Here is a 9675-nt window from a genome sequence, read left to right as displayed (position 1 = left end):
CGTACGTTTCGGTGGGTGAGAAATGTTTATACCCACCCTTCTTCAGAACCTCTCCTTATAGATATATTTTAACTGGAGGGTAGTGGGGAATCTGTACTCTTGCACCATGATGCTTGGTAAAAGAAAGATGCAAACTATGGCATAAATATGGCCCTAAGCCTGGCAAAGATGTGCAAAGGCGATCTAGTGCTGTCTAGCCTAAGATTTTACACAATCTAGTACAAATTGCTAGATATCGACAACAGCACATGGGTCAGACATGTAATGTGTGCTTTAGGGTAAAGTAAGTTAAATGTAGTTACGGCAGGAGATATACCACATGACCCCTTGCGTGTGCCTGATTTTACTTGGCCTTAGAATTTGGGGAAAAGTCGAGTCATGCTAATTTAGTGGATACATGTCTCACACATGCCCTCTTGCATACTGTTGCAAAGTCATCCTTGTGCCCTGGACACCCCCCGTTTTCTGCTGACAAGTACTGGCTCAGACTGTCCCTGGGCTCTGCATAACAAGGCCCAGAGTTGTGCTGAGCAGACACTTAGAATACAGTGAAAATACATACATACACTAGGGTACACTATGGGTTAGGGTACCCTTATGATTGGCATGACCTTCCCTATAAGGCCCTAGTACATAATAGGGCAGGGGGACCAAAACTACATTTAAGACCCTAGTTTATAATTGGGCATGGCTGTTTAGAGGCCAGCAGCCCTTTATGCACTTGCATGTGTGCACTACTGAGACCTGAGGTTAGTTAAAAAGCAGCACTGTGTTGTAGGACTGCTTTTAAAATGTAAATTGTGCCCCAACTCGACTTTGGTGTTAAGGGCACTTACAAATGAATAACCTTCAATGGTTTGTCACATTAGGTACCCCCCAGGGTCTCCCCTAGGTGTTCCAGTGGTGAGGAATCAGGTATTTATAAGAAGGACCCTTATGAAATAAATGTTATATGCCTTGGGTTAGTGAAATTGCGCTTTTCACTCTACACATTGAAGTAAAGTGCTTCCCAAAACTCGACTTTTGTGCTAGGACGTCTGTGAAGGGAAGATCTGCAATATTCTTTACATATTCCGAACCCCTAAAGTCTCCCCTAGGTATCCCAGGGGTGTGGGGTGCTGTAGATATAGGCAGGGTCCTTATAAAAGATGTTTTAGAAGCCCTGATGTTGGAAAAATTGCCAAAGTCGCTTTTTCTCTTCATCTTGGAAACCGGTTGCCGGCTGTCAACAGCCAGACTATAAAGTTGCAGAATGTCTGGAAGATTGTGGAGTAAGGCCTTTTTTGCTGACTACAAACGTGGTCTCCAAAAATAGAGGGAGCACACCGCTCTTCTGAAAATCGAGGGGGTTTATGCACAAGATGAGACAGACTTCTACTTGGGCAAGCGATGTGCATACGTTTACAAAGCCAAGAACAACACCGTAACTCCTGGTGGAAAAACCCAACAAAACTTGTGTGATCTGGGGGAAGGTTAACAGCAGCATGGTCCGTGCCAAGTTCCGCAGCAGCCTTCCCACCAAGGCCATGGGGCACAGGATCAGGGTGATGCTGTATCCTTCAAGGATCTGAATTGTTGATGACAATAAATCGTGCTAAAATCCCCCCTCCCCCCAAAAAAGCCCAAGTAATTTTCCTTGTTGCAAATCGCCAGCCCCATAGGTTAACTTGGTCATTAAATACGGACTAACGTGAAGGATGTCATAAAAATATAATTCAAGGAATTCCTAGAATAGTATTGATAAATCCAACTATATACTATTGTTGAATTTATACTAAAATATACAGACAAGAAGTTATAAGACTTTCTTGTCTGTAAGGCAAAATTCAGCCTTCTAGTGTCTGTCGTGATCGGTCGGAGTTAAGTGGATTAGCCAGGCTGCTTTGATGAGGTGATAAGTAGCCCCTGGGGTTAGAGAGCCATTTTGGGAGGGCAGGGTTCTGCTACATAGGAATGCCAGAGCAGGGGAAGGCGTTGTAAACCATAATCTTCAATAGGATGAGGAGACAGGAAGGAGATGGCAGTTTCATTTACATCCCTATTCTTTGTACCCACCCAGATGGCAGGATTAAGGAAGGAATGAGCAGATGCCATTGGGAGGGATAAATATGGAGATGAACCATCCTGAGGGTGGGCTTAGCCAGCTCTTGACTTGCTGCTGAAAAACAACCAAGTTGAATTTTGGAGAAATGGTGTTCTCTGGGAGATTATAGTACCACACTCTGGAGGATATGGTCATACACTGGGGTGTTGCCCTGCACCTCATTGGACAGGAGTACCCCAGATCTGCTGGAAGTTTGATTTGCACTAACCATGCCCAGCACTCTGACTGACTGCGCCTGCTGCACAGTCTGGAACTACAGCCCTCTGGATCAGACCTGCTTCAAAAGGACTAAAGAGTGGACTCCCTACAAATCACAGGTTAACAGAGCTCACCTGGACCATCATCACCAACAATCCCCAGCCTGAAATACTACCAATGGATTTGTAAGTGTTTTGTTCAAGTGGATTGTTGGAATTGAAGTCCCAAACTATCAAGGACTATGGTGGAGCTTCCAGAACCTTGGAGTAAGTCTTAGACCAGGACTTGGTGTAAACTCAAGCAGGAGAACACTCACTGAATCCGGCCTGGTGAAGAGCATCGAGGGACCCAGCAAGAAAAATCTCATGAACAGTTTCCAAGTCCGAATATAGAAAAAGTGACCTGGACCAACCGCGAGAGTCAAGCTGCTCACCTTCAACAGTGAGCTGGCCTGGATCTCTGGTTCGTCCCGCCGGAAAGGTCGAGAGGTCTGACTTCTATAAGTTTGACCAGGAGCTCATCACAAAGCAAGCCGGCGAACCCTCACCAAATCGGGACTGGCTGAGAGCTTTGAGGCACCCTGAAAGAAAAGCTCCCTAAACGTTTCTTAGTCAGAAGGTAAAAACTTTGACCAAGACCTACCACGAGGGGTAGCCGTGCAGAGCTCCATTGCTGTTGGCCTGAAACTTTGACTCTGTCCCGGTCTAGCGCAGCCAAATGTCCCAATATGTGCTAAGGGTTTCTATGTGCCATATAGGGCTAAATGTTTAAAAATTCATACCTGTTGTTCCCTACGTTGGATTTTTTTCATTTTAGTGTCATTTTAAAGATACAAATATTTCCTATATTTATAAATTAGTGTTGGATGTTTATTGTGAGTTGTGTTTTAATTATTTACCGCATTGGTGTTTATAAATGCTCTACATACCTGTCTTTGAAGTTAAGCCTGTCTACTCACAGCCAAGCTACCAAGAGCTATGCAGGGAATAATTTTCTAATACCTATTCTGAGCCCTATGCTGTATTAGTGGTATTATTGCCAGCGGTAGATGCATATTTACCACTACTAATAACCCACTTTCCATAACATACATTAATAGGGAGATGGGGTAAAGGTGTTTAGGCACAACATGAGTCAACTTTAATAGAAAAATGGCTTTTGGACTTTAAAGTTGTTCACTCACAGAAACTTGGATAGAAAGCATTGCATAAGCGGCCAGAGCAACCTTTAGTAAAAGTGGGTCTCACTCTGTTATGTTCCCATTGGGAACCCATTGATAGCTTTACTTCATTAACCCTAAATATACAATTAGGGACTGATGTACAGATGCTCAGTAATTCAACAGCTGCCAACAATTGGCTTTCATCTCTGCATTCCACCTCTCGCATTCACACCTGAGTAAGAGTGTGGGAATTGATGGTTTTCCCATAAGCAGAGCCATCACAGACTCTGCTTTCAGAAAACTCATCTCAGCAGACCTAAGGCAAGACAACAGCCAATTGCAGGGGTTGCTTTATGAATATGGTGGCCATCCTAACACCAGTCACAGTGCCATTCGGCCTGTCTGCCTGTGTGCATCAACATCATGCTCCCAGAGAGTAAAAGGCCACAAATTGCATGCATTTGCTTGGCGAAATCTCACAGTGAATGGGAGACATTGAGTTAAAGATTTACTGAGGGGTGCTCCTTTGGTGCTGAGCAATTTTGCACAGTAGCAACAGACTTTTTTTATTGGTAAGTATATAGTCGCATATCTATGTGTTGCTTTGTAACATGTGAATTCCTGTGCTCAATATTAGGAAATAGTCTTATGAGGGTTATTTTATTATACAAGACAGACACACACTTTGGGATCTGTCTTTAGAGATAACCGAAGTGCAGATGAAGGGGGTCTCCCTACCTTGGCGTGGTGTCATCCCACCTTATGGTGGCTAGCCCATCGACAAGTAAATTATTCCTGTTGTCATCATCATCATCATCATCAAATAACTTTATTCGATTTAAATAAACCATAAAAGTAAGACATTCATATTCAATATATGCAAATATTTCATCTTGAATTAATACAATAAAATATCATTTGAAGTATATAAACCATAATTTCTCATAAAATCATGAAAGTACAACACTCTAAAAGTCTACACTTTTAAGATGGAGACTTCAGTAAATTATTCCCGTTGTCAAACATTTTATCTGGCATGGTACCACAATATCATTGTCATATTAATGCCTGACATAAATATTTTGCCCTACTTATTAAAAAATGCTGCCAAATCGGATCTAGTACAACAAATGAGATGTTAATTTTGCAAATGAGCAATCATTTTCCTCTGGGGGCAGCAATGCACCAGTGTTGTGTGATTTAAAATACTATAACAATAACAAAAATAAATGTCATTTTCCACCATTGTCATGTCATTGGAAAACAACTTTGACCTTGCGTCCCTCTGAAAGAACATGGCGTGAATCTGGACAGAGTGTCACTTTTTCCTTGCCCTTCACATCAAAACACTTTTTTTAGAGTGTAGCCTGGATGGCAAGCCTATGGGACTACTGAACCTAACAATATGGTGCAACTTTGCATTCACTCACAGATCCCAGCTTTCCCAAGCTTTTTCAAGTTAGATCACCATCCATCTGAGATGCAATAGATGTACAATTACAGAAAGTAATATGGATTAGGCAGTATATAAGTGGCAAACGGTAGCAGGAGAAGGACCACCAGTGTCTGTCTTTTAAAATAAGGTCCGCTTGTGCGGTTTCAGGGTAAGAGGTTCTGTGCTTGTTACACATGTGTACAAATGGCTGGTCACATATGTGTGGGCTGAGCGAGTAAACTTCAGTCGAAGTCAGCTCGGTATCTGCAAACAAGCAGCCTGTTGCTGATATGGAATATAATAAACTAATTATGGCAGGTGTAATTCTTAAATGTAATTTGGCATTTCAAACAAAATATTCCATTTTGACTATAGAGTGAGTCTGCAGTGCATTGCTGTTAGTCAGTAGTGTTTCACTGAAAGTCTGCAGTGCTTTACTGTATTCACACTGTGTGGTAAGGCAGTGACATCATATTTACTTTGCATTGGTTAAACATTGAGAAAAGATTACATTTCCGTTTCTCATGTTCTAAAAAGTCTTGAGCGTATAATCTAATATTAATTTGGGCATTTCTGCGCTCTTTCATCTACTTTGGTTTTGTAGAATTGTCCTGGGTCAACCTCAATTAGATTTTGGCTTTGAATTACCCTCCTGTGCCAATTTAATTACACTGCAAATATAGAACTGAGTGGACTGTTGTATCTTGTTTTGCTTAGTTATGAGTCTCAAGCATACACATATCCCCTGAAGAAGCCTTGAACTGATCTGCCTTGCTACCCTGTTAGTCAAGTGCTAAAAAGTGGTAATTTATGCCCAGTTGGCTTGATGGGTGGTCTGCAGTATGGTGGCCGGGTTATTACAATTGGACCCATTATCCCCTGCCTGCCCTGGGACTCTCCAACCTACAAATCTTTTATATGGTAGTTTATATAGCTTGGATCCAACTCCAAAGCATAGTGTAATCATAAATGGAGAACATTTTACTCTGGCATGGGCATGTTAAATATGAGAATCAGCACTCTGGGGAGTGTAGTTAATAGCTTATGATTGGCCAGGCTTTATAAATTGCATTTTCTTTCTGAAATGTAATGAAAATTACACAAAATCATGTGACAATTGATGACATTCTCTCTTACCTGTATCTCATGTGAAAACTGACTAGAAAGGCCTACATACCTTGTGTTCTAAAATCCTGTGAGATACCAGCATGCGACTGGTTAGGGAAGAAAATGTCTACCTTTTGACGATGCCTGGTCTAACTAGTTTTCAAGTAACAAAACGAGTTTGAAATGTTATGCCTATTCAAATTTCGTGAAATTGTCAACATTCATGGAATATTAAGTTGTGATTTTTATTTTTTTCAAGGTTTAAAAATATTTGCCTGGGTACACTTTATTGGAGGTAGAAGGGCGGGTATAGCATTGCCCCCAGCCTGGGCACCCACTAATGAATGCACCACATACAGAGCTTAATAAAACACGTCTTTATTCTTCTGCGTGTACCCACAAACTCAACATTCTCAACCTGCATTCAATTCACTACATTAACGTTTACGTCACATTTCTACGGAGTCTATTAAGAGCCAAATGGGTTCTGTCATTGCTAACTCATTCGGCACTACAGAGGGAAAATGCAATTGTAGATATTACACCGTGCATTTGCTTTGTTTTTTATTTACACTGCACGTGTGCCTTCAGTACCTCAAGGTGAAAAAGCGATATGCCAAGAATCACAGGTATTTTGTATAAAAACAGCTCTTGGGATTTGAAATTGAAGCTAAAATATACAGAATTATGTGCGGGCACTTTTGAAATTCAAAGCAACGCAACATGGTGCAAAATGCCACAAAATTCTTTTTGCACTGAAACTTTATAAGAACACAGTACAAAATGTATGTTGTTGATAGCACTAAGCAGAAAGTTGTGCAGGCAAAGTAGGCACAACAGGGTTCAAACAGCACAAAAACCCAAAGGAGTGACAGCAGAGTTACCCTATGGAAGATTGTTTTTTATTATACATATCCCCCAACTTCCATATAAATGTTTATTTATGTACTGTGCTTAGGAAATATGTATAAGTGCTCCCTTGAATTTTAATAATTGTATTTGATGCAATATAACTTTTATGGTTTAATGATTTCTAAAACCGAATAAAGTATTTTGAAATTGAAATTGAATTGACCGCAGTCGGATCTACTACATTAATGTGACCTCGCTTTGCCTGGGACACTAATGCAAAATCAAAAGATTGGGAAAAGTAAAATTGTATGATTTTCCCATGCATGATATGCATTATAATATGGTACTGAACTATTTGGGATATTCGGGCAATGCACTGCTGCAGATATTTGTTCTAATTTTAAATATTCTAAGGTCATAATTAGAAAATGTCTCCTTCCCACCTTGGGGAAGAGGACTCATTTTTTTTGTATGGGAAAACAATCCTTGTCTGATGGGACGTGGTGGGTGAAGACCAGGTACCATATGCACATGGTTACTAGATAGCATGCTCTGTGCTTTGGAAAAGTGTCAGTGGCCTGCCACATCTCATGCCAGCAATACGTGGTAATGTACAGCACATACAAAGAGCTGTAGAGTCTGTCATCTTCATCCATAGGATTTTTTTGGAGCTCCACGTAAGCCCTCGCTTTACATTTTTCCTATTGACATTTGACATTGGTGAGTATATTAAAGGCATTTTAATGAAAGCAGGGGTATAACGATGATAGTGAGGCACTGCAGAAGAAAGGGTGAGGGCAGCTTTAGGCATTAGTCACGAGCTGTCTATCTCCACTACTCTGGTTACTCGAGTTTTTAGTTTGCAGCATACGTGGCAGACTTTAAAGGAATGGGTTTCAATTGAGGGTAAAGACATTAATGAAAGCCCTAGTCAAAGAGGGCTGCTATTTTCCATATAAATCAAAATGTTACCCATCTTTCAGGTAAAAAGTCTTTTATCCACCAAAGGTGATCATGGGGAAATGTGAGATTTGATTAATGATTCATAAATCGCAAGCAATGGATACTAAGAAAACGAAAACTTCATCGGTGTTAGGGGAAACTTTATGCACCATGCTCTTCCACAAAAGCAACTTGTGAGAATGAAAACGGACGTGTTTAGGATTGTGCAAAGGATTCTTAGTATGCAGATTTAGTACAGAGATGTGTAAGCCTGCAGGTTTTCTGCCAAGGCTTTGCCTGCATTGTCTTCCTGCACTAAACACATCCTTTACATCTCTGCCCCTTTGTCCCTGCACTTGGAAGTTATCATTTACAGGGGTGGTTTCTCCATTAGGGCTCAGGGGCCGTGCCCCTCTGAAATTCCTACACATTTACATAAAAACATATTAAATAGATTTATTTATTTAGAGATACGATTGTATATCTAAATAAATCGATGTATTTATGTCTGGGCTATGTGTCCCAGGCTGCCTGCCCCACCTTGCTCTGAAGAAGGAGACTGACGTCAGGCAGTAAATAAACTTTCTGAACTATGATGCACAATGCAGGGCTTTCTGTTTTAAAGCCCTTCATTGCCATTGTGATCTATGGTAGTATGCACTATGTAGGCCAGTGACGCAATTAGCGTCACAGTTTGGGTCATCAGAGACTTCATCCCTGCGTTATTTCAGACGTCCTTCATTCAAAGGCATAGATCTCACCCTTTCATCATACGTGAGAGTGTATGCAAGAACGTCTGATCGGGTGCCTTGTTCTCGGCAATGGCAAGTGTTTCCATGCTAATGTTGTGGTATGTATATTCTGCTGAGAACCCTCGTTTTTTTTTGTTTAACTTTGTTTTTATTGATTTTACAACAATTTGTAGTTCACAGTGTATTATTCTCTTTTACGTTTCTGGTCCTCAGTATAAATACAAGACAGATCATGGTGTTATAAAAATAAATCCAGCAGTTACTACTTGCACATCAACCAGCTTCAACCGGTACCGGGTTCATGTCCAATAATCGATTGGACATCATAATATACTGTTTAATTTACTTAATCTGTGGTCAACAACATGACATAAAACTGAATGACCCACACCTGGAACACTTGCAGCGCACCCATACCCGTCTTCTTGAGTTATATCCACATTCCCCCCTCCTCTCCCCCCCATATGCTGAGACCCCTCATCACACTAAACTCTAAATAAGAAGTAGGGTTCTTTTTACCTTGCGACTTATCCAAATATCCAAGTCAAGCCCAAAGTAAGAGATATTTGCTTACTGTGGAATATGTGCTGACAGTGGACAAGTTCCCTGATGTATGACATAAAAAATTCATGCCCCTAAGATAACAATGATGCCAAAAACATGGATTGACTTGCAAACAATGAATGTTAAAAACGTTAGGGGAATGCATTTCAGCGATTTAGTTCCTCTCTTATTTCCCATGCTTTACTTATTCATGCATTCCCCAAGAGTTGGCTATTTATATTGTTGTTTTTCTGGGGGGTTTTCTGTCCATAGTTTGAGACTTGAGCCATACCAGGTGTTTATGAGGTGATTTGATTTAGCACACAGGCGTGTCAGTGGGTTGGCCTCTCTGCGGAGCACACAGAACAATGTTTATGTATTCCACTTGCAACTGAAATTCTGTGGATATGTGTGTGAAAGGTGTACGCAGATGTCAAAATATTTTCAAGGCAAAAGATAAATTGAAGTGCCTAAATTTGAGGGAGTGCAGTGCATGTTTGGGGGCAGTGAAGTGAGGGAGATGGAAGGAAGTGCATTCACAGAAGAGTGAAAAGAGGATGCTAAAGAGGAAAGAGAGGTG

The 9675-nt window shown here is 40.9% G+C and overlaps 1 pseudogene; it reads left to right on the top strand.

The window, feature by feature from the left end:
* The first annotated feature begins 1252 nt into the window (after nt 1–1252).
* Nucleotides 1253–1571, top strand: LOC147690304 (large ribosomal subunit protein eL33 pseudogene; annotated as a pseudogene).
* Nucleotides 1572–9675: the final 8104 nt, after the last annotated feature.

This window comes from Lissotriton vulgaris, chromosome 9 (genome assembly GCF_964263255.1).
Source record: "Lissotriton vulgaris chromosome 9, aLisVul1.2, whole genome shotgun sequence".
Taxonomy (NCBI): domain Eukaryota; kingdom Metazoa; phylum Chordata; class Amphibia; order Caudata; family Salamandridae; genus Lissotriton; species Lissotriton vulgaris.
Note: the sequence above shows the minus strand (reverse complement) of the source record. Positions and strands in the feature narration are given on the sequence as shown.